Genomic DNA, 27,001 nt, shown 5'->3' with positions numbered 1-27,001 from the left:
TCATCACCTGTATGCACCAGGGCTAGTGCATTCTTAAATGTGAGTGGAACAGGTGTATTTTTTTTTAAATAAATCACATTTTACAGTACTACACTATGTTAGTTCCTTCTTTACCCATATGTTGCTATCTGCTATGAGAGACCACGCTTGCAGGAGCCAACTGATGGGAGCTTAAAAGACCCCGGATTGTGACCCCAAGAGGGGAAGGTGATACTAGGCCTAATTGGGGGCCATTCTGGGAGGTGCGCGCATAGTGTGACTGGTGGAGGGTCCACTTGGTGTTTGTCACTTACTTGCCATTTATTCATGGCTGGATACCTTGCGGATTGCACCTGTTCACAGGAAGATTGCACTTTCTTTATGGACTTTGTTTTATTTAACAGTTATAAGTGCCATATTTATTACTGCCACTAGGGGTCACTGTTTTGCACTTATTGTGTATATTGCACAGTGAAGCATTATATTTGTGTGTTTGTGAAGCAGCGCTTAATTTTTTTATCATTTTATCATTTTACTAGCATGCCCTACATCCTTCCTGGTGCCCTCTTCTCAGCAAAAGACCCTAAACAGCATACGCTGAAGGCACCTAAAGCACCTAAAGCACCTGAAGTGACCCTTCTACTTGAAGGTGCTCTCACACTGAGAGATAGTTTGAAAAGGGGGGCTCCTGATGTTAAAGGGAGACAGGGCTCTGATGGATATGGGAACTCTAATGTGAAGGTGAAATTCTGATGTACGTGCAGGCACTGATATAAGGGGAGACTCTGATATACAGGGTGACTCTTATGTAAATGGGGGAGTCTGATGTCTATGGGGTTCTGATGTGAATGGGGCTCCTAATATGAAGGGGGCAGTCAGGGTGTGTTTTTTGGCCATGTTTGCATATTTAAAATGCTGCGCTGTACATACCCTATTCTACACCACCTTATTCTGTACACTACGCTGTCCATACCCTATTCCACATCACCTCATTTTGTACAGTGCGCTGTACAAACCATTTCCCACACCACCTCATTCCGCAAATGATGCTGTACTTACCCTATTCCACACCACCTCATATTGTACACTGTGCTGTACATACCCTATTCCACACCATCTCATTCCGTAAGCTGCATGTACATACCCTATTCCATACCACATCATTCTGTAAACTGCACTGTACCCTATTCCACACCACTTAATTTCATACACTGTGCTGTACATACCCTATTCCACACCACCTCATTTTGTACACTGCACTATACATAACCTATTCCACACCACCTCATTTCATACACTATGCTGTACATACCCTATTCCACACCACCTCATTTCGTACACTGTGCTGTACATACCCTATTCCATACCATCACATTCCGTAAATTGCGCTGTACATACCCTATTCCACACCACCTCATTTCCTACACTGTGCAGTACATACCCTATTCCACACCACCTCATTTCCTACACTGTGCAGTACATACCCTATTCCACACCACCTCATTTCCTACACTGTGCAGTACATACCCTATTCCACACCACCTCATTTCCTACACTGTGCAGTACATACCCTATTCCACACCACCTAATTCCGTAAACTGCACTGTAGATACCCTATTCCACATCACCTCATTTTTTGTACAATGCGCTATAATACCCTATTCGACACCACTCCATTCCGTAAATTGCACTGTACATACCCTATTCCACACCACCTCATTTTGTACAATGCGCTGTAATACCTTATTCGACACCACCTCATTTTGTAAACTACGCTGTACATACCCTATATCACACCACCTCATTCCATACACTGCACTGTAAACCCAATATTCAGTGCAATGTAAACGACTTACACACTTTTTGATGTTGCACGCGCATTTTCTTTTTCTTGTGACCGTGCAAACAGGCCAACTGTATTCAGAAAATGAACCTGACCTGTAATAATACTTCAATTGCTGCCTGCTTGTTGTTGGACTATTTACACTAGAGAGAGCAAGGCAGCAAGCAGTTTAATAAAAGGCAAAATCCATATTTCTTTCAGGTCGCCTTTCCATTAACATTGGAGGTTAGGAAGATACTGGCACCTTTTTTTTTAACTGAATCATTTTGAAAGTTTGATATCTACATAATATAAATGAAGATCTACAGAGAGTTGTGATATGTATGCTTAAGTGTAAGATACTGAAATCACTGGAACCTGATTATATTTTCCACAACTGGTCGCACAATTATACTGTATAAACATGCAGATATAATAACATGCAGGACACAATGATAGATTGAGGTATTCGCCATAGAAGCCTCTGCTGTAGCTAGTACAATATAAACACGTGATTGCACAACTCTGAAATACATTTCAGACTAAATGTAGGATGTAGTTTGTTTATGTGAGCTTGGCAATGTTATCGAAGGCTCAGAATCAGTTTTCAGTGTGGTAGTTTATGTGCAATTAATGCAATGTGCAATATCATTTAAATTAGACAGACTATTATATCAACACAAATATTATCTGCTGTCACTAATATATCAAAAATAAAGACTAGCAAAAGTGTACACATTTGTTGACTGGGATGAATTAAGTCAGAGGCACACTGGAATACCGGGGCCTGCCAGGGAAAATAAAGCTGGCCATACGAAGTTTGAAATTCATGAGGTTCAGCAGGGACTAGCTGAATTTCGATCCATATGTGTCCACTATTGTTGAACAGAAGTTGATCTACTAATTCAACTTCTGTTCAACTGCCCTGTCTGTATTTTTTTGCTTGATTAGCAGCACTGATATGTGTATTCTGATGGTAGGGAAGTCTCCCCACTGTCAGAATACAAAAACACAACAGGGAGACTTCCCCCCTCAGTCCCGGTTCACACTGATGCCATGCAGGAAACCCTGCCATTCCTGTGCAGGTTCCCGCATCACACCTGAATCACACACTGGTTCACACTGACATGTGCAAACTACTGGAGGTGTCAATGTAAAGTTAATGACACCCCCAAATTGGTTCGCAGATGGCAGTGCAAACTATGAAATGGTACAGGAATCGAATCACACGGGTGTGAACACCCAGGTGATCCGATTTTAGTGCGGACCAAAAAAGGGTCCTGCTACGCACAGACATTGCCATGTGATGTGCACAGCGATGCGGAGCGAATCACATGCAATGTCTGTGATCGCACCAGTGTGAACCCAGCCTCAATCTTAAATGTGTGGATGGGGGAATCAAGTCATGTGTGGCCAACTTTAAGTCTTGGGACATCAAATTTTTCAACATGACATAACTACATTATTCATCCATCAACTTTGCCTTTTACTATACTTATTATTATACTATTATAATTATACTTTTCTTTGTATTTACAATATCACACAGTGCAAATATATACAGTGCCTTGCAAAAGTATTCGCCCCCTTGGCTTTTTACCTATTTTGTTACACTACCGCCTTTAGTTCAATGCTTTTTTAATCTGAATTATATGTGATGGATCAGAACACAATAGTCTAAGTTGGTGAAGTAAAATTAGAAAAATGTATACATAAAACTATTTTTCAGAAATAAAAAACTGATAATTGGCATGTGCGTATGTATTTACCCCCTTTGTTATGAAGCCTATAAAAAGCTCTACTGCAACCAATTACCTTCAGAAGTCACATAATTAGTGAAATTATGTCCACCTGTGTGCAGTATAAGTGTCACATGATCTGTCATTACATATAAACACTTTTTTGAAAGGTCCCAGAGGCTGCAACACCTAAGCAAGAGGCACCACAAACCAAACACTGCCATGAAGAACCAGGAACTCTCCAAACAAGTAAGGGACAATGTTGTAGAGAAGTACAAGTCAGGGTTAGGTTATAAAAAAAATCAAAATCTTTGATGATCCATAGGAGCACCATCAAATCTATCATAACCAAATGGAAAGAACATGGTACAACAGCAAACTTGCCAAGAGACTGCCACACACCAAAACTCACTGACTGGCAAGGAGGGCATTGAGTAGAAAGGCAGCACAGAGACCTAAGGTAACCCTGGAGGAGCTGCAGAGTTCCAGAGCAGAGACTGGAGTATCTGTACATAGGACGACAATAAGCCGTACGCTCCATAGAGTTGGGTTTTATGGCAGAGTGGCCAGAAGAAAGCCATTACTTTCAGAAAAAAACAAAATGGCACGTTTTGAGTTTGCGAAAAGGCATTTGGGCCCTGCTGTGAAATATTATATCAAAAATTGAAATTACATGGCCTTGTTAAACAACGGCAAAAAAATTGGGCCTTTGGTTTTGGTGGCGCCAGCACTCTGTAACCCCTCACAGTTACTCTTGTTGGGCGCACGAAGGGGCCCTGATGTGAAATATTATATCCAAAATTGTAATTACATGCCCCTGTTAAACAGGGGGCAGAAAAATTGGACATTGGGTGGTGGTGGTGCCACAACACTGTAATCCCTCACAGATACTCTTGTTGGGCGCAGGAACGGACCCTGCTGTGAAATATTAGATATATATTACATATACACATCAAAGAGACAGCATATAAAATTGACAAGAGATTTAATCTGGATTAAAATGAATTATTATAAGTTCCTATATGTACACATTATCTAAATGGCACTATGCAGTGTAATCAATGGTAATCATTTGGTTGTAGATAATGAGTCTAAGTAGGTTCCTATCAGTAAGCATGAGAATGCAAAACTGACGCGTTTCGTGGATAATACCACTCTTCAGGAGCAGATGCATGCAACTATCATGATAAGTCTAGAAAATGGGGGACGAGGAATCAGAGGCTGTCCCAATTGTCTGTACCGGGAGCTGTGGAAGGAGCCCGCAGGAGAGGGACCGGGTGCACAAAACATCATTCCCAAGGAAAACGAAAGGCAGAAATCCAGGTAGTGGTATGAGTGGGCTTCAAGTCTGTTTAGGGTATAAAAAAAAGATACGTGTATCAGCGACTCCAGGACTGTAGGAGGTGATTTCACCACCACAGTTAAAAAAAAATGGTGCATGTATGCCCATCATTAGAAGTGGGTGGAAGAAGAGCGGTATTCTAATGGTGGGCATACCCACCGATCAATCTCTTTTTTTTGTTCAGCCCACAGGCTGCATGAAAAAAAGAACATTACAATATACTGTAAAACCTTGGATTGAGAGTAACTTGGCTTGAGAGCGTTTTGGAAGACAAGCAAATTTTTTTTTAAAAACTTTGACTTGATATACAAGCAATGTCTTGATATACAAGTAGTGTCATGTCACAACTGAGTATAAGAGAGGAGAGGTGCCTCTACAGTAAGTGTAGCAATATGGTTCAATTTAATGAAGATACAACATTTAGTAACTCGCATGGTTGATGATTAAAAGAGGCACATCTAAGTATGCAGGCATCCGGGGTGAAGTTGTCCACATAGACCGTCCTCTGCACCTCCACCGATGTCATCCCTTCCATGCTGTGCTCCACGAGCGCTTCAAGCCTCGCTTTCAGTTCGCTCTACTGCAGGCTAGTTAGTATTCCTGGTAACAATTGCAGACTGACAGTGGTGGTAGCCGGTGGTGTGGAGGACAGTCTATGTGGAAAGCTCTACCCCGGTTGCCTGCAAACTTAGATGTGCCTGTTTTAATCATCAGCCAAATGAGTTGCTAAATGTTGTACTTTCATTAAATGTAACCATATTGCTACACTTAGGGGCGCCTCTCTTCTCTTTTATACACTGTAGTTCCTGCTGGATTTTGCTTCTAATCCCCTTGTAGAGACTGCCATTTGTGGATGGACATTTTATGGTTACACAATCTATCACATTGCTATAATCTTTTTATATAAACTATAAACTTATGAATAAATGGTTATGGAACGAATCATCTGAGATTCCATTATTTCTTAAGGGGAAATTCACTTTGATGAAAGAGTGCTTTGGATTACAAGCATGTTTCCAGAACAAATTATGCTTGCAATCCAAGGTTTTACTGTATGCCCAACAAGGACCAGGAATGTACTGATATGTTGCTGGACTTTGAGTGGTTATACCAAAATGATGCCTGCAGGTTTAGGCATCATCTTGGTATCATTCTTTTCAGCCAGCAGTCAGATTTCATGCAAAAGCAATCCTAGTGGCTAATTAACCTTTAGACTGTTTTTACAAGCAGTGGGAGGGAGCGCCCCCCCCCCCAGTCTTCCATGGTTTTCTCAGGCTCTCCTGTCCCAACGGGGAACCCGAGAATGCAGCCTGGGGTTCTGCCAGCTGTCCATAGAGCTGATCGGAGACCAGAATTACTCCAATCATCTCTATGGCCTAAGAAACCAGAAGCTAAAAGCATTTAATGACTTAGGTTTTGCTGGATATAAACAGCTCCATTGGGAAATTGGGAAAGCATTTTATCACACCGATCTTGGTGTGGTCAGATGCTTTGCGGTCAGAGGAGAAATCTAGGGTCTAATAGACCCCAGTTTTTTCAAAAAAGAGTACCTGTCACTACCCAAAAGCAAAATTAAATAGTAATTAAAAAAAAAAGCACCCCTGCCCCATCGTGCTGACGCGCAAATGCGAACGGAAGCGTTGGTCTGGTGTCATATGTAAACAGCAATTGCACCATGCATGTGAGGTATCACCGCAAACATCAGATTGAGGGCAGTAATTTTAGCAGTAGACCTTCTCTGTAAATCTAAAGAGGTAACCTGTAAAGGATTTTAAAGGCTTTTACAAATGTATGTAGTTTGTCACCGCTGCACATTTGTGTGCAATTTTAAAGCATGTCGTGTTTGGTATCCATGTACTCAGGCTGGAGATGCCTGCGCATGCGTTACGTGGGCATACGCCGTAGCCACGTTCGTATGGCGTTAGAGGCGTAGCCCAATGATCCCGCTCGGGGATTTAAGCGTGAGTGCGCTGACATGGCAAACTTTTCTTCCTCTCCTCACTTGGATCGTCCTCTCACACTTGAGAAGTTTTGCACAGGGGTAAGCACATTATAGACATCTATCATGTCACCTTACTCTGCTTAATTATACTTGCACACTTAATATGTTAACTACACACTCATTATGCACTACTCATTAGTAGGAGATGTTTTTCTTTTTCTTTTTTATTGTCTTCCCTTTCTTCTCGTTTTTTCTTTCACCCTTTGTACCCCCCTTTATATTTACCCTGGTTTGTTTGTTTTCCATTTCAGTACACAACATGGACATTAGAACGATATTTACATCTTTATACTCTTTTAATTCGCCCCAATGATGATTACTTTTAAATCCATTATACTTTACCACCTATGTTGCTCCTACTGTATATGCGTTACGAGACACACTAGGCAACACCATTCTCTCTTTTTTTCAATTTTTCCTCACCCTTACTTGCACTTTCCAAACTTTATTCATTTCCTTTTTTTTTTTTTTTTTTCTCTCCTGACTTGTATCCATGCCCACCTTTTCAGAGGTTCCCTCCACATATTAGTAATGTTATACTATTTATACTCCCAGTCATTTTAAAACTCTACTTTGACATAGATACATATATAATCTGATTACAGCTAATATGACCCAGGTGGCTAGTTGGACATCTCAGGATGCAACCCACCCCTATCCTCTTCCTTGCCATGTCCGCCCTCTGCTGGACCCCTGCTCTGGTTGCTGCGGGCTACGCCTCTTCAGCTCCCGTGTGGAGGATTCTCCGCTGCTGCCTTTGCAAGTCAGTCCTATGGACCATTTGACCATATGTAAGTATGGGAGACTTCTATGAAGCCACATACTTCTTTGACCATAACTACCATTGAATGTCATTATTTACTGATACCTACTATCTTTTAGATATTTCGCATATACACCAACTCCTGAGGAAGCAAGCGGAGCTCGCAAAACGCGTCGAGTACAAAGTTGTATATGTATACTATGTACCATACTATTGTATTTAACATTTCAATGGTCAAACAATGTCTTATGATGTTTTTATGTTCATTTTTCACCATGTGTTTGGAAATTCATTAAACTCTATGCTATTTGTTATGACCTCTATGACCAACTCATTTAAAGTCCCACGGGCGAACCTCTCATTTTTGTACTATATGATTATAGGGATGGAGTTGTGTTATATTAAGAGACAGTACCTAGACCGCTCCCTTTTTGTACTCAGCATAAGATCATCTTTTTTATTTCATCAAAGATTTGGGCAATATAGTGTGCTCTAGTGCATTAAAATTAAAAAAGTGTTTTTTTTTTCCAAAAATATTGCATTTGGAAAATCGCTGCGTAAATACTGTGTGAAAAAAAAATTGCAACATCCACCATTTTAATCTGTAGGGCCTTTGCTTTAAAAAAATATATAATGTTTGAGTGTTTGGGGGTTCAAAGTAATTTTCTAGCAAAAAAAAATAGTTTTTCATGTAGACAAAAAGTGTCAGAAAGGGCTTTGTCTTCAAGTGGTTAGAGTGGGTGATGTGTGACATAAGCTTCTAATGTTGTGCATAAAATGCCAGGACAGTTCAACTCCCCCCCCCCAAATGACCCCTTTTTGGAAAGTAGACACCCCAAGCTATTTGCTGATAGGCATGTTGAGTCCACGGAATATTTTATAATTTGCCACAAGTTTTGGGAAAATTACAAACTTTTTTTTTTGCACTTTAGTTGTCACGAAATGATATATTGCTCAAACATGCCATGGGCATATGTGGAATTACACCCCAAAATACATTCTGCTGCTTCTCCTGAGTACGGGAATACCACATGTGTTATGCCCTGTACACACGGTCGGATTTTCCGATGGAAAATGTGTGATAGGACCTTGTTGTTGGAAATTCCGACCGTGTGTAGGCTCCATCACACATTTTCCATCGGATTTTCCGACACACAAAGTTTGAGAGCAGGCTATAAAATTTTCCGACAACAAAATCCGTTGTCGGAATTTCCGATCGTGTGTACACAAATCCAACGCACAAAGTGCCACGCATGCTCAGAATAAATAAAGAGATGAAAGCTATTGGCTACTGCCCCGTTTATAGTCCCGACGTACGTGTTTTACGTCACTGCGTTCAGAATGATCGGATTTTCTGACAACTTTGTGTGACCGTGTGTATGCAAGACAAGTTTGAGCCAACAACCGTCGGAAAAAATCCTAGGATTTTGTTGTCGGAATGTCCAATCAATGTCCGACCGTGTGTACGGGGCATTAGACTTTTTGGGAGCCTAGCCGTGTACAGTACCCCGAAAACCACCTCCCGAGAATCACCTCCTTCAGGTTTTCTAAGGGCGTAAAATGGTGATTTCACTTCCTCACTACCTATCAATGTTACGGAGGCCCTGAAATGTCAAGAAAGCACAAAACCCCCACAAATGACCCTATTTTGGAAAGTAGACACCCCAAGGTATTTGCTAAGAGACATGGTGAGTATTTTGCAGCTCTCATTTGTTTCTGAAAATGAAAAAAGAAAAGTAAAAAAAATGTTTTTCAATTGTCAAAACTTTGTGACAAAAAGCAAGATCTGCAAAATACTCAACATGCCTCTCAGCAAATAGCTTGGGGTGTCTACTTTCCAAAATGGGGTCATTTGGGGGGTTTTGTGCTATCTGGGCATTTCATGGCGTCTGAAACTGTGATAGGCAGTGAGGAGTGAAATCAAAAATGTATGCCCTTAGAAATCCTGAAGGAGGTGCTTGGTTTTCGGGGTCCTGTACGAGGTTAGACTGCTAAAAATTCTCACACGTGTGGTAACCCCATACTCAGAAGAAGCAGCAAAATGTATTTTGGGGTGTAATTCCACATTTAACCATGCCATGTTTGAACAATATATTATTTAGTGACAACTTTGCGTAAAAAAAATAAACTAAAATAAATAAAGTTCGTAATTTTTTCGCAACTTGTGGCAAAATATAAAATATTCCATGGACTCAACATGCCTCTCAGCAAATAGCTTGGCATGTCTACTTTCCAAAATGGGGTCATTTAGGAGGGGTTTGTGCTATCTTGGCATTTTATGGCCTTCGGAACTGTGATAGGTAGTGAGGAGTGAAATAAAAAATGTACGCCCTTAGAAATCCTGAAGGAGGTGCTTGGTTTTTGGGGTCCTGTACGGGGCTAGGCTCCCAAAAAGTCTCACACATCTGGTGTCGCCATACTCAGAAGAGGCAGCAGAACGTATTTTGGGGTGCAATTCCAGATATAACCATGGCATGTGTGAGCAATATATCATTTAGTGACAACTTTGTGTAATTTTTTTTTTTTGTAATTTTTCAATCACTTGTGACAAAAAAATAAAATATTCAATGGGCTCAACATGCCTCTCAGCAATTTCCTTGGGGTGTCTACTTTCCAAAATAGGGTCATTTGTGGGGGTTTGTACTGCCCTGCCATTTTAGCACCTAAAGAAATGAGATAGGCAATCATAAACTAAAAGCTGCGTAAATTCCAGAAAATGTACTCTAGTTTGTAGACGCTATAACTTTTGCACAAACCAATAAATATACGCTTATTGACATTTTTTTACCAAGACATGTGGCTGAATACATTTTGGCCTAAATGTATGACTAAAATTAAGTTTATTTGATTTATTTATAACAGAAAGTAGAAAATATCATTTTTTTTCAAAATGTTTGTTTTTTCCGGTTTATTGCATAAAAAAAAACGCAGAGGCAATCAAATACCATCAAAAGGAAGCTCTATTTGTGGGAAAAAAGGAGTTTAATTTGGGTCCAACATTGCATGACTGCTCAATTACCAGTTAAAGCAGCGCAGTGCCAAATTGTAAAAAGTGATCTGGTCATTGAGCAGACAAATCATCCGGGGCTGGTGGTTAAAGGCATCGGTCAGCTGGCCACCTTTTCCACCGCTCTTCCTCTGACTGAACGAAGCCTCAGCAACCTGTTGTCCAGCACCAAGAAATGGTAACCTCCCAGGGTCTGGAAATGCGTTACACAAACCTTTCTTCAAAGCCTCCTGAAGATGTTTTATCCTCTGCTCCCTCTGCAAAGGCAGGATGAATTCTGCAACTCTACCCTTGTAACGTGAATCAAGAAGGGTTGCCAGCCAGTAATACTCCCTCTCCTTGATACCACGAATCCTAGGGTCCTTTCGCAGGCTTTTCAGAATCAGGGAGGCCATGCAGCATAAGTTTGCAGAGGCATTCGATTCTGAGTCCTCTGGATCACTAAGGATCACATTATCCATAACTACCTCCTCCCGGCCCTTGGGTTTCTGGGGACTGAAAACCATCCCTTGAAGACTGCTGCTGAGTATTATCCTCTAATCATGGGATCCTCAAACTACGGCCCTCCAGCTGTTGCAGAACTACACATCCCATGAGGCATTGTAAAACTCTAACATTCACAGACATGGCTAGGCATGATGGGAATTGTAGTTCTTGAACAACTGGAGGGCCGTAGTTTGAAGACCCCTGCTCTAATCCATGCTGACACAATCCTCTTCCTCCTCCTCTTCTTCCTGTGTGTTTGGCGGGCCCGCAGGAATGCTATCTTGATAAAGGGGGCCTTGAGAGGAAAGGAAGTCCTCCTCTTCCTCCCACTGTTCTGTCTCAAGTGCCCTGTCCATGATTCCACTAAGCATGTGCTCCAGCAGGAAGACCAGAGGGACAGTGTCACTAATGCATACATTGTCGCTGCTCACCATCCTTGTGGCCTCCTCAAATGGTGACAGGACAGTGCATGCATTCTTGATCAGTAGCCACTGGCGTGGTGAAAAGAAGCCAAGCTCCCCTGACCCTGTCCTGGTGCCATACTCACACAGATACTCATTGCTGGCCCTCTGCTGTGTGTGCAGCCGCTGCAGCATCGCCATAGTTGAGTTCCACCTGGTGGGCATGTCATAAATGAGGCGGTTGGTGGGCATTCCCTTTGAATGGTTGCATTCCCTTTGAATGTCAGCCAGCCGAGCACTGACATTGTATGACCACAGTCTTTTCTGGCCTGCCTCAGGAGATCTTGTAAGCCTGGGTATCTGCTCAAGAACCGCTGCACCACCAAATTCAGGACGTGTGGCAAACATGGAACATGGGTCAAGTGTCCCTGTCGGAGGGCGGAGAGAAGGTTGGTGCCATTGTCACATACAACCATTCCTGGCTGAAGCTGGTGTGGCGTCAACCACCTCTGAGCCTGCCCCTGAAGAGCTGAGAGAATCTCTGCCCCAGTGTGGCTCCTGTCCCCTGGCAGACCAACTCTACATGGCATCTTTTAGCCTGACTGCTTGCATAGCCTCTTGAAAGCTTACAAAGCACCGCTCGTTCAGAGGACAAATCTGCAGGAGAGGCCATAGAGGAAGAAGAAGAGGAGGGGGTGGAGGAGAAAGCTGTGTCAGAATCACCACTAGCATTTTGGAGGTGTGGTGGCGGAACAAGCTCCAACATCACTGAACCCTGTCCTGCAGCCTTCCCAGCTGCCAACAGAGTTACCCAGTGCGCCGTGAAGGAAAGGTAACGTCCCTGCCCATGCCTGCTGGACCATGAGCCAGCGGTAATATGAATCTTACTGCTGGCCGCCGTGTCCAACAAGGCCAAAACATTGCCTTCCACATGCCGTTAGAGAGCCAATATGGCCTTACGTAAAAATAAATGGCGTTTTGAAACCTGCCACTGAGGTACAGCACATTCCACAAATTCATGAAAGGGGGCAGAGTCTACCAGCTGAAAAGGCAGCAGTTGCAGTGCTAGTAATTTGGCCAAGCTAGCATTTAGATGCTGAGCATGTGAATGGCTGGGACCGAATTTCTTTTTACGGTTCAGCAACTGGGGTAGGGATATTTGCCTGCTAAAATCAATTGGTGTACTGCTAGCAGATTGGCTGCAAGTACTTGGGACACCTATTGCTATACCTTCATTACTGTCAGTGCAGGTTTTTGAGAGGACTGGAGGTATAGTAGGGTTGGAGATTCCAGACGAGGAGCAAGGAGAAGTCCGCCTTTTTCTTTGATGTGGTTCTTTCAAGTGCTGATGCTAATGGACTGCATTGCAGGTTATCATATTTCTGGTCAAGCATGTGTTACCCAAGCAGCTGCTGTTCTGGCCATGCCTGATCCGCTTCAGACATAGGTTGCAAACAGCAACCGTGTAATGTGCTGCACACATGTCAAGAAAGGCCCACACCAAGGAACTTTTAAAAGTCAGTGGGGAGTCAGCAGCGCCCTGCACCTGCGGAACTCTGTGTTGTGATGCAATTGGGTGGCTGCCCTCAAGCCACCCCCTAGAGGACATCCTGCCTCGTTAGAGTTGTGCCTCCTCTTCCTCCACCTTACTTTCCTCCTTTCTTCTCCCAGGCAACCAAGTACAGTCAGTGACCACATCCCCTCCCTCCTCATCACTGGAGAAAACTTGGCAGTATGCTGCAGCTGGGGGAACATGACTACCAGTTTCTTGTCCTTCTTGGGCACCCCCTCTCTCTAGGCTCACATTACTCCCTTCCTCAACCTCGGAACCAACATCGGAGCCTTCAAATCACTGCGCATCCTCCAGCAGCATGTACCCAACACTGTGGTCGAATAATTCTGGGGACTCCTCCGTACATGATGGTGGGGCTACGGAAGGAGTGACTGTGGACAAGGAGACGGGGGAATAGGCCACTTTGGCTGCTGTGTTGGAAGGCAAACTACTCTGAGCCTGGGTGACAGAGGATGAGGACGGTTTTGTTATCCACTCCACCAACTCTTCTGCATGTTGTGGCTCAATAACATGGCCAGTAGCAGAAAAAAAGGACAAGCGTGCCCCACGGCCACCTGCAGAGGTGTCCATGACCACCACTGACTGTAGACACAGAGGCTACCTTCCCTCTTTTAGTGGCCTGTGAGCGTCTGCCTCTCCTTGGTGGCCTTCCGGACATGACATATTTTTTGTTTTGCAACACCTCACTACACTATTATATACTGTGTACACCGCCTGAAGTGTATTACAAACTATACACCATCGAATGCACTGTATATATGGGCTACACTGAATGCAGATTATATATATATATATATATATATATATATATATATATATATATATATATATATATATATATATATATATATATATATATATATATAATTGATACACCACCTGAAGTGTATTGAAAACTGTACACACTGTATCGGATACTGGGTACACTGCCTGCACTGTATTAGAAACTGTACTACGGCTGCACTGTATTGTTTTCTGAGTACACCACCAGAAGTATAGTAGAAACTGTACACACTGTATTAGATACTGTGTACACTGCCTGAAGCATATTAGAAATAGTACACCACCTAATGTACTGTAGATATAGGCTACACAGAATGCAGAGTATATATATATATATATATATATATATATATATATATATATTTTTATACACTGCCTAAACTGACTGAATATCGAGTAAACACTGATTATATAGTCTATGCTAAATGCAGAGTATATATATATATATATATATATATATATATATATAAAATGAAATACACTGCTACTAACTGAATAACCTGCCTGCTTAATCTAACTCAAGCTATCTGTCCACGCCAACAACACTACACATGGCCGCCGTGTAAGCAGCCTTATATAGTGTGGGGCGTGGACTTAGTCCCCCTGAGCCATGAGTGGCCAAAGGCACCCTGCCTTTGGTCAATTATGGCTCTCTCAGCAGAGTGCGCTGTGATTGGCCAAAGCATGCAGGTCAGGTGCAGGCTTTGGCCAAATATCATACAGCAATGCACTGCGATTTCGCAGTGCATTATGGGGCATTCCCCGGTGCTTGAATTTCCTGTGAATGCCCCATAATATTCGCTATTCTGCGAACGAGCATACATCCGATGTTCGAGTCGAGCTTATGTTCGACCCGAACTTCGAGCTCATCCCTACTTAGCAGGAACATTAAATATATATCACACATGACTCTCACTTCACAAAGCATAATTGAAAAAAAATATTAATGAGGCTTTGTTCATAAGAAAAAGGGGACATTCTGACCATACAGTATATGCATTTTAAAGTTTCAAGAGCCCTCTGTAAAAATGAAAAGGTAAACATCATAGATATTTTATAGCATTCCATAAAAAATATGATAAAATAAACAAAGCAATGCTCAGGAGGGAGAAATGATGGAGTTGGGAACTCGAGATCCAAAGTTGTTACCTTGGTGTTTGTTATGACAATTTGCATCACACAAGGAAGGGATGCAAACTTTGGTCAATTTACAATCTGTCTATGTGGACTATGTACCACTGTGACTGTATGAATTAATAATAAGGACAATAGAGCTGTCAAAACAATGTAGCTAGCCATTTTTACATATGAAAATGTCAGATGTTTTGCATGCATTAACTTTTGGAAAACAAAGCCAAAGGTGATATTTACAGAATGATAACCAATTGTCTTATCTAATAAACCCTTTAGACAGAGGTTTATTGTGCCACACTCAGTCTGATCTTTGAACTTTTGTGCTACTCTTGACATTGCTGTGTGTGCCATAGGTAAAGGTGATTGATGTTGACTTTATTATGTCTTACAGTGGATTTTTTTGTAAGGAATATAATCTGCCTCCTTCAAAGTTAAAGTGATTGTAAACGATCTCCTTGTAAAACAACCCATTCAGTTTAAATCAGAAATGAAAGTGAAAACATTTTTGTATAGATATAAAAATACATTATAAATACCTTTTTTCCCTTTTTTATAAGTGATCAAATTCCTTCTGTTCTCAGCTGCATAAGAGCTGGGGTGGAGGAGAAGCAGCAGCACACTGAGCTTCCCAGTGAATGGCTGTGTAGCGGGGAAGGGGGTGTCAGGATAAGTCTGATCATTGGAGGAGAGTACACTGATTTCCCAGTATAGCTAGGGAACTGACAATTTTGTGTTCTCCTGCTTAGCGTGGTCAGTTTTTAATAGGAAAGCAGAGGGACTGACCGGAACACCTGGGATTTCACATAAAGGAAGCCATACAAAGAGAACAGGATACTTTCTCATCCACGTACATGGTACAGCAGCCACATATCAGGAAGACCCCTTTCACATCGAGCTGCCTATAGCGTCGGCGGTAAAATGCCGCTAATTTTAGTGGCGTTTTACCGTTGGATTTGCAGCGCATTTTGGCCACTAGCGGGGCGCTTTTACCCCCGCTAGCGGCCGAGAAAAGGTTAAAACCGCCCACAATGCGCCGCAATAGCGGCGCTTTGCCGGCGGTATCCCAGCGCTGCCCCATTGATTTCAATGGGGAGCAGCGGTGGAGGAGCGGTAAACACACCACTCCTTCACCGCTCCAAAGAAGCTGCTGGCAGGACTTTTCCTGACATCCTGCCAGCGCACCGCTCCGGTGTGAAAGCCCTCGGGCTTTCACACTGGAAACAATGGAGCAGCTGTTTGAGGGCAGATTGCAGGCGCTATTTTTAACGCTATTGTGCCTGCAAAACGCCCTCGGTGTGAAAGGGGTCGAAGTGTTGGGGTAACAAACGCTTTAAGTTGTGTGCTAAAATGTATAATAATCTGGCAATGGAACTGTAATAATGCCTGTACACACCCATCATTTATTCAAAAAGTATCACTGTAACCTGAGAATCAGCTGTGCTTTACTGCAGGAAACAGAGATTGCATCTATTATGTTTGTGTTTTGGTAACAACTTCAGCCCGGAAGGTTTTACCCCTTTCCTGACTAGAGCACTGCAGCCCTGGAGGATTTGGCTGCTCAATGACCAGAGCTGGTAATTGTGTGGTCATGCAATGCTGTACCCAAACGAAATTTGGGTCCTTTTTTTCCCATAAATAGAGCTTTCTTTGATTGCCTCTGCGATTTTTATTTTTTGCGATATAAACGGAAAAAGACCGGAAATTTGGAAAAAAAAATTATATTTTCTACTTTTTGTTATGAAAAAAAAATTCAATAAACTCAATTTTAGTCATACATTTAGGCCAAAATGTATTCAGCCACATGTCTTTGGTAAAAAAAATGTCAATATGCATATACTGTATTTATTGGTTTGCGCAAAAGTTAATAGCGTCTACAAACTAGGGTACATTTTCTAGAATTTACGCAGCTTTTAGTTTGACTGCCTATCTCATTTCTTGAGGTGCTAAAATGTCAGGACAGCTGATACCAGGGTGGCTTTGGCCAATTATGGCTCAGGGGGTTTAGTACACGCCTCACAATATATAAGGCCGCCTGCGTGGCGACCTTGTGTAGTGTGTTGCAGCGGCCGAGAGAGATGGACAGAGAGACAGTGTTATTTGATTTGAGTAGGCAGGCGAGTCGGTTAGCTGCACTTACAGTGTATTGTGTATATATATGCACAATACACTGTGTGTGTGTGTGTGTGTGTGTGTGTATGTATATGTATATATATACAGTTAGTGTACTGTGTCCTCTGCACAGTGTGCACCTAAAGCTACCTGAAGACAATTGCTGGTGTTCTGATCCTACTAGTACCACAGGCAGGTAGCTGCAGTATTTACAGTTAGTGTACTGTGTCCTCTGCACAGTGTGCACCTAAAGCTACCTGAAGACAATTGCTGGTGTTCTAATTTTTTTTTTCTTTTTTTTTTTTTTTAAGCCACTTCAGCGAACTCTTTTGAGAGACTTAATTCAACTTTGCAGTTCATTTTTGTCCCTTCTCGTTGTCACATCATGGTAGCTTATATCTAATGCACTTATAAAATTTTTGTAACAATTCTTACAAAAGAAGTACTCCCCGTTTTAATACAGAATCTTTAACCTAATTCTCCCACCACCCTTCCCCCCTCCCTACCTTCATGTCTAAACACTTGTTCTTAATTATGGTATTCCCTTTCCCTGTTATAGATCTATACTCTCAATTCCTCTGCATAGCTCCATGATTTTTTAAACTCTTTCCAACACTCCCATTTGTCTTTAATCCCCTCGCCTTTTTCGTCTATGCTGAATCTCAGGCATTCCATGTTGTATGTTTCATCTACCGAGTCAATCCTCTCCCATATTGGTGGGCTTTCTACTTCTTGCCATTTCTTGGGAATAAGTCTTTTTGTTGCATTTAAAAGGTGTGGTATCAATGATTCTTTATATTGTTTTACCTCTCCTTCCACTCCATGCAGCAATACTATCCACGGGTCTTGCGCTATTTCTTTTTTAGTAATTTCTTTTATAAAATATAAGACCTTTTTCCAGTATTTTTTTATTTTGGGGCAGTCCCACCACAAATGGACCATTGTTCCTGCCTCATTACATCCTCGCCAACATTCCCCCGATTTACCCCTTTGATATTTGCTGATTTTATCTGGGGTTGCGTACCATCCGGTTAGACATTTGTAATTTTTTTCGGCAGTTTTGGTGTCTACTGACGAACTATGGGTTAATTTTAATATTTTTCCAATAGTAATTTTATCACTTTGTGACCCCAATTCCCTTTCCCATTTTCTAATGTATGGCGGTATCTCCACTTCGTCCACCGTCAACAGTAATTTATATAACCTTGAGATGATATTTTTTGTGGGGACAGTGAATGGAATGATGGGATTATTGCGGTGCCAAAATTATGACAAAGATTATGTATATTAAAATAATTTAATTTTATTAGAAAAAATCATTTAAAAATAGTTGCATCTCATGTTATAGTACAAATGTATACAGGAGCATGTACAGTAAATTTACAACCAGTAGATGAAAATCATGCAAATCCCTACTAGTTTCGCTAATACATTGGCTTCTTCAGGGGACGTATTAGGTTGCAATTCTACAAAGAGAAAATTAATTTAATATAATAAAATAAACTGAACATACAAAAAAGCAAAAAAAAAACAAAAAAAGCAGCAGCGCAATGCTAGTCCCTGACAAGAATACATGGAACCTAAACAGTATCATCCAATCAGTGGAACCCAGCACGAATGGAAAATTCATCAACTTAAGATCACATATACATACCCACGGCGACCCGGAGGGCCACACAGGGAACCTCCAAGGTGAAGGTCAACTCCTCACTGTCTTAATGTGACTGCAGGGGGCTTGATGAGAAATCTTGAAGATTAACCACTTCAGCCCCGGACCATTATGCTGCCTAAGGACCAGAGGACTTTTTCCAATTTTGCACTGCGTCGCTTTAACTGCTAATTGCGCGGTCATGCAATGCTGTACCCAAACGAAATTTGCGTCCTTTTCTTCCCACAAATAGAGCTTTCTTTTGATGGTATTTGATCACCTCTGCCGTTTTTATTTTTTTCGCTATAAATGGAAAAAGACCGAAAATTTTGAAAAAAAATGATATTTTCTACTGTTTGTTATAAAAAAAATCCAATAAACTCAATTTTAGTCATACATTTAGGCCAAAATGTATTCGGCCACATGTCTTTGGTAAAAAAAAAAGTCAATAAGCGTATAGCGTCTACAAACTAGGGTACATTTTCTGGAATTTACACAGCTTTTAGTTTATGACTGCCTATGTCATTTCTTGAGGTGCTAAAATGGCAGGGCAGTACAAAACCCCCCAAATGACCCCATTTTGGAAAGTAGACACCCCAAGGAAATTGCTGAGAGGCATGTTGAATTACACCCCAAAATACATTCTGCTGCTTCTCCTGAGTACGGGGATACCACATGTTTAGGACTTTTTGGGAGCCTAGCCGCGTACAGGGCCCGAAAACCAAGCACCGCCTTCAGGATTTCTAAGGGCATAAATTTTTGATTTCACTCCTTACTACCTATCACAGTTTTGAAGGCCATAAAATGCCCGGATGGCACAAACCCCCCCCCAAATGACCCCATTTTGGAAAGTAGACACCCCACGCTATTTGCTGAGAGGCATGTTGAGTCCATGGAATATTTTATTTTTTGACACAAGTTGCGGGAAAGTGACAAATTTTTTTTTTTTTTGCACAAAGTTGTCACTAAATGATATATTTCTCACACAGGCCATGGGCATATGTGGAATTGCACCCCAAAATACATTTAGCTGCTTCTCCTGAGTATGGGGATACCACATGTGTGGGACTTTTGGGGAGCCTAGCCGCATACGGGGCCCCGAAAACCAAGCACCGCCTTCAGGATTTCTAAGGGCGTAAAGTTGTGATTTCACTCCTCACTACCTATCACAGTTTCGAAGGCCATAAAATGCCCAGATGGCACAAAACCCCCCCAAATGACCCCATTTTGGAAAGTAGACACCCCAAGCTATTTGCTGAGAGGCATGTTGAGTCCATGAAATAGTTTATATTTTGACACAAGTTGCGGGAAAAAGACAATTTTTTTTTTTTTTTTTTTTGCACAAAGTTGTCACTAAATGATATATTGCTCAAACGTGCCATGGGCATATGTGGAATTACATGAAAGAGAAGTCTGGGGAAATTGGCGCTGCCCTATTCGCAGTGTATATTGTTTAAAAGTCAAAATAATAAAAATAATAATAATAAAAATAAATAAGTGACAAAAAAGTGCATGTAAGGGGAAAGAACTTAATATATGTCACCTGAGTGAATATACGCCTACGCTTGTGCAAAAATGCAGAAATAAATAGAGTGAAGAAAGTTTGAGTATTTGGTGAGAAAATATATAGTATATGACCCTTTAAAGGTGAACGTGCAATTCCTCTGTGTTATTTATGTGAATAATACCTCTCATGTGTTCCAGCAGGTGGGTTGGGTTTACACTTGTCCAACCTACATTATAAATCTTTGCATTTACAGCAAACCACCATAAAATTTCTAAAATAGTGTGTCACCCTCTTATTTTGGGGTTATTAGTGTCCGTGAAAAAACACACTATTTGGGGGCTACCAACATCCGTGTAAGATTACCACATATCAACAACTTATATAGTGACTGAAGTGCACTGTGTGCAAAAAAGAAAAGAAAATTGCTAAGACTCTATATTGCAATATATTAGACCCCCTCAAGGTTCATATATAATCTAAAATAGGAATCCAAACATCAGTTAAATTATAAGCAGCATATATAAATGCAACATCTATAAAAAAGTCTCTGTGATGAAACCAGGTAAAAATAAAATAAAATGTCTTATTTGCAGAGACAGGAATTTTGAGAACCCCAGGATCGGTCAGCATGCAGTTAGAGATGCCCAAGAGATAATAAGAGGTGACTTCCGTGCATGTAGAAGCTGGTGACTCCAAGTGCTCCCCCCGTGCTCCCCCACTCACCAGAATCCGTCACCCCCAAGGGGGTACTAAGCAGAGGAGTGGGTGTCTTTGGGTAGCTGTCTCTTGTAGATGTCCCTCTTAGGCTCCACTGCTCCGTGAGATTCCTCCGTTGATCCGGTTATAAGGGTCCCCTTATAATGATCCAGGCCCAGGTTCCTCCACTGCTCTCCACCTCAGTACTGCTAGATCCTCCTCACACAAAGAAATAGACAGGGGGCTTCCGTAGTGCAGTATGTCCAGTTTATTTGACAAATTAAAAGTTCATAAAAACATTACAAACACGGCTGTAAGCTAAGGATGGGATCGGGAAGCAAATCCGAACATGCGTCCCACCTTGCGTTCCAGCCGGCTCTTCCGGGTATGACGTGTGAGCGTGACTCCGCCTTACGCGTTTCGTCATCAGACTCAGACGTTGTCAAAGACGTTGTCAAAGACGGTGTCGACGCTTCACGCTTCACACAGAGATATAGTCCTCCCGGTTCCATCGATCCTCCCCTAATTATGTAAATACCGCTCGGGGGGGATGTGTGATTAACAGAGCCACAGGTCTATATGATCCCAGACCAATCGGACATTATTGCTATTACATAAATTCTTTAAACAGTTTAACATCTATCCGTCATAGTTACTCATACATTAAATACTTTATACAGTTTAACATCTATCCGTCAACAGGATCTTTTGTTAAGAATGGGAGACCATGTTGCCTAAGTGTATTAGCCGTTTGTCTTAGTTTTGAGTGGTCAAACGCAATTGACTAAGATATTTAATTAGGCGTACAAAGAAGATAGAAAAATAAAATAGATTGGAATAAAAAATATAGATTGGAATAAAAAATACCAGGAGATAGTGGTATAATGGACCTTAGTACTATAGAACTATAAAAAATAAAAGAACAAAAAAATTTTTTTTTTTTTTCCTTTTTTTCTTCTTTATATATATATAGCACTCCTTGGTAGTGTAAAAATTGATTAATAAAATAAAATGAAAAATTAAAAAAATTGAAAAAAATTGAAAAAAATTGAAAAAATTTTTTTAAAAATTTTTTAATTAAAAATCTAAAATTTTTTTAATAAAAATGTATATATAAGATATATGTAAAAAATATATATAAAAGTTTTTATGCAAATAATTATAGAACTGGGAATAGATCACCAGTGACTTGTGATAAAAATATATATTTTTATACCTCTCACTTTACCATATATATATATAAAGAATAGAGTATGAACTAGGAGTACACAGAAGGGGATTACGCTATAAATGAAGATGCCTGGCACATGGAATATCCAGTGCTATAGTAGATGTTTTATGTATATGGGATAAAAAATTAGCCTCTCATTAGCCACATATGTGTTGGTCTAACAGTTGACTTTACATATGGTGTCAGGAGAGTACTATGTACCATCCTGACCCATATATTAACCTTCTACAGGGCCAAAGCCCCTCCATCAATGGCATACTCATCGGCTATAAATTTTGACAACACATATAGTCAGTTAGAGGCAGGCATGTCGAAATGAGGCCCTGGACCCAACCTACTGAAGACAGATTGCGATGTATTTCACCTACTATTTACTATATATATAGTACATTACAGCGTATTGGTTCTATCACATGGTATAGAAACCCATATTCTGAAAAATATTATTTAACTGGGAGTCTGATCCCTTGTCTATGTGTGTCGGTGCTTCAAGGGATTTAAGGATTCGCGATAAAACAGTTTAAGTCTATTTCCAGGTTCAACCCTCTGGGGGCAAGAGATCCCAGCTGATATATCCAGCTAGTTTCATTTCTGGAGATTGAAATCTCTCTATTGCCCCCCCCGCCAGTTTTCTTGCACTGTATCAATTCCGTAGAAGATAAGTCCACTAGGATCTCTATGGTGGACCTCATCAAAGTGCCTGGATAGGCTATGGTTAGGGAACCCTTTCCTAATGTTTTTAATGTGTTCTCTAATCCGAACAAAGAGGGGGCGGGTGGTTCTGCCCACATACTGGAGGTGGCAAGGGCATTCTATAATATATGTAACATGTGTGCTCCGACATGTGATTAGTTGGTTAATGCGGTATTCCTTGTGGTCGGTGCATGATCTGAATGCAGTCTTCTTTCTGGGTTGCCACTTAGCCACTTTGCATGGTAAACATCTCTGACATCTGAAAAATCCTTTCAGGTCTGGACAGATTTTAATGGTCTGCGGGGGGTCTATAACATTTCTCACAAGATGGTTCCTTAGGTTGGGTGCTTTCCTGTATACAAACTTAGGTTTTGCGGGTAGGATTTTCGATAAGACAAGGTCCTCCTTGAGGATCGGCCAATATTTTCTTACTATTTTTTCTAAATCTCTGTATTGGCTGTTAAACCCGGTGATAAAAGAGATATCAGCTCCCTTGTTGTCATTTTTATTCTTATTACAGAAGAGGGAAGTTCTGTCCATCTTCAAAATGTCTGTTTTCAACTTTAGGAGTCTGTCTTTATCATAGCCTTTTTCTTGGAATCTTTTAATCAGGATATCTGCCTGGTTGCTAAAATCCTCCATCGTATCACAATTGCGACGTATGCGCAACAGTTGTCCTTTGGGGACATTGGATTTCCATCATGGGTGATGGCAGCTGGAGGTGGGGATATACCCATTGCGGTCCGTCGCTTTAAAAAATGTGCGAGTTGATAGCAGATCCCCCATTTTGAAAATTTCCAGGTCCAGGTAATCAATCTTTTCGTTACTCCACTTTCCGGTGAACGTGATACCATACTTGTTGATATTTAGATTCTCAAGGAAATTAGTCAGGCTCTCAGGTGTTCCATCCCATAAGATGATCAGGTCATCTATATACCGCCTGTACATCTTGATCTGGGGTATGTTTTAACTATAGATATACTTGTCCTCCCACATATCCATAAATAAGTTAGCTACGCTTGGGGCGTAGCGAGCCCCCATTGCAACCCCCTTTGTCTGTACGTAGTATTTCTTATCGTACCAGAAATAGTTACATTCCATGGCTAACTTTAGGCCCTCTAGAATGTAACTAATCTGTTCCTGCTTCATACTGGTGTTCATATGCATTGCTTTTTCTACTCCCCGCAGTCCATCCTTTTGTTCAATGCTGGTGTATAGCGAATTTACATCCACCGCCACCAGTAGCCATTGTTCTGCTCCCTTCACCTTTTGGAGTTCTTGTATCAATTGCATGCTGTCGCGTAGATACGATCTGCCTTCTTTTACCAGGGGTTTAAGAAATTTGTCTAGATACTCTCCTAGTCTGGAGAAGATGGAATTGATCCCACTGACAATGGGCCTTCCTGGTGGTTTATCCAGTCTCTTGTGGATTTTGGGCGTATAGTATATCACTGGTGTTTTTGTCGAGTTTGATATCATATATTCGGCCTCTTTGGAATTCAAGATCCCTTTGGTTTTCCCTTTTTCCACATATGTTCTTAACTTTATTTCTTCGGGTTCCCTGTTAATTTTTTGTAGGTATTTTCTATGTTCAAAAGGTTGTTCATCTCCTCCTGGTAATCTTTTTTGTTTAGGATGACCAGACCTCCTCCCTTATCTGCTGGCCTGATTACTACATCATGTTTGTTTCCTATATCTTTGATGGTTTTCCAGATGTTCTTTGGTCTCTTCTTGCCTTTTTCATTGCTTTGATATCTTCTTCTACCATTTTCCTAAACGCATTAATGCATTGGTTTCCTGGGGTTTTAGGGTTAAATATGGAGTTGTTTTTAAGTTCGGTATGTATATACTCCGAGTGTTCTCTTATTATTTCTCCTGGGTTCATGGCAAAATGTTTTTTTATGTTTAATTTTCTTAAAAACTTTTGAAGGTCGATATAGGCCTCAAACTTGTCTAGAGGCTTGTCTGGAGCATATTTAAGTTCCAATTCCAACACTCCTAGTTCTTCTTGTGTAAACTGTACGTTACTGAGGTTAAAAATCCCTTGACCTAATAATTTCTGGGTCTTTTTCTTCTTCCTGCCGTCTCGTCTTCCTCTTGTCTGCTTTCTCTTTCCATATGCCTGTGTATGGGTCCCATATTTGTTTCCTGTTGATATTCCCTCCTGGTTCCATTTTGTGGGTTTGTTTCATGTCTCTGGTATGTATTTTGACCTTCTGTCCTCCTCAGACTCCAGTAGCGGTCTCCTGGCCTTGGTCCTCCATAAGCATTCCGTCCTCTCCAACCAGGATTCCTGTAGGGAATACGGGGTCTCCATCTCCCAGGGGGCTTGTCCTGGTAGGTGACTCGGGGAAAATCCCTACCGCCCTCGTATCCTCTTCTGTACCCCAGATGTTGGCCTCTGTAGTCATCCCTTAATGGGGAATATCTGTTACGTACGGGTATATTATATCTGTTATTTGATGGAGTTCTATAGTTAGGGGGCCCTCTATAGTCACCTCTCCTATTATCCCTTCTTTCCGATATTATGTTGGGAGTAATGAGTCTTGTTGGACTGTAAGGTAAGTTGTCCACTCTCCTGGGTGTACCTCCCATCATTCCCAGAGGTGGAAGTAGTATTGGTTCCTCAGATTCTTCCTCCATTGAGGGGTCATCTGGTTGTTCATCCTGACTATCTCCATGTATTTGCCATTTGTACACATTAGAGTTTTTATAATCCATAACGTCTCTTTTAAATTTTTTCTGTTTTTTAGCCTGTATAGTAATATCATATTTATTGATGGATTCCTGTAGTTCTTTTTCTTTATCTTTATATTCTTTAAGATGGACAAAGGGTAGTAATAAGTTTTTTATTTCAGTGATACTTGTTTCAATCATTCTCATTTTAAAATGTCTCCTTTTGATGATGTGCTGGAGTAGTTCTCTTCACATTTATTAAAAAGGGAATACCAGTCTTTCATGAGGTCAGTGTTGCCAAAAAGTCCCACACATGTGGTATCCCTGTACTCAGGAGAAGCAACAGAATGTATTTTGGGGTGTAATTTCACATATTCCCATGGCATGTTTGAGCAATATATCATTTAGTGACAACTTTTTGCATAAAAAAAAAAAAAAATAGTCTTTTTCAACTTGTGTCACAATATAAAATATTCCATGGACTCGACATGCCTCTCAGCAAATATCTTGGGGTGTCTACTTTCCAAAATGGGGTCATTTGGGGGGGTTTTGAACTGTCCTGGCATTTTATGCACAACATTTACCCACTCTTCTAACCACTTGAAGACAAAGCCCTTTCTGACACTTTTTGTTTACATGAAAAAATTATTTTTTTTTTGCAAGAAAATTACTTTGAACCCCCAAACATTATATATTTTTTAAAGCAAATTCCCTACAGATTAAAAAGGTGGGTGTTTCATTTTTTTTTTCACACAGTAATTGCGCAGCGATTTTTCAAACACATTTTTTGGGGAAAAAACACACTTTTTTAAATTTTAATGCACAAAAACACTATATTGCCCAAATGTTTGATGAAATGAAAAAGATGATCTTAGGCCGAGTACATGGATACCAAACATGACATGCTTTAAAATTGCGCACAAACGTGCAGTGGCGACAAACTAAATATATTTTTAAAAGCCTTTAAAAGCCTTTACAGGTTACCACTTTAGATTTACAGAGGAGGTCTACTGCTAAAATTACTGCCCTCGACCTGACCTTCGCGGTGATACCTCACATGCATGGTGCAATTGCTGTTTGCGTTTGCGTTCGCCTTTGCGCGAGAGCAGGGGGGGACAGGGGTGCTTTTTTTTTTTTTTTTTTTTTCTTTATTATTTTTTTGATTTTTTTTATCTTATTTTTAAACTGTTCCTTTCATTTTTATGTTTTTTAATCATTTTTATTGTTATCTCAGGGAATGTAATTATCCCCTATGATAGCAATAGGTAGTGACAGGTACTCTTTTTAAAAAAAAATGGGGTCTATTAGACCCTAGATCTCTCCTCTGCCCTCAAAGCATCTGACCACACCAAGATCGGTGTGATAAAATGCTTTCCCAATTTCCCAATGGCGCTGTTTACATCCGGCGAA

The 27,001-nt window shown here is 41.0% G+C and overlaps 1 protein-coding gene across 3 annotated transcripts in view; it reads left to right on the top strand.

Moving 5' to 3' along the window:
- Positions 1-27,001, top strand: part of LOC141103553 (flavin-containing monooxygenase 5-like) — a 197,821-nt gene that overhangs the window by 14,442 nt on the left and 156,378 nt on the right. The window contains exon 1 of one of the 3 annotated variants that reach the window (XM_073593257.1): positions 3,706-3,789. The exons of the other annotated variants lie outside the window; for them this stretch is intronic. The gene's annotated coding sequence lies outside the window, so the exon portion shown is untranslated. Of the gene's footprint in view, positions 1-3,705; positions 3,790-27,001 lie in introns of those variants that run through there. 3 annotated transcript variants of the gene reach the window in all.

This window comes from Aquarana catesbeiana, linkage group LG07 (genome assembly GCF_042186555.1).
Source record: "Aquarana catesbeiana isolate 2022-GZ linkage group LG07, ASM4218655v1, whole genome shotgun sequence".
Taxonomy (NCBI): domain Eukaryota; kingdom Metazoa; phylum Chordata; class Amphibia; order Anura; family Ranidae; genus Aquarana; species Aquarana catesbeiana.
The sequence above is the reverse complement of the archived record's forward strand: the minus strand, read 5'-3'. Positions and strand labels throughout refer to the sequence as shown.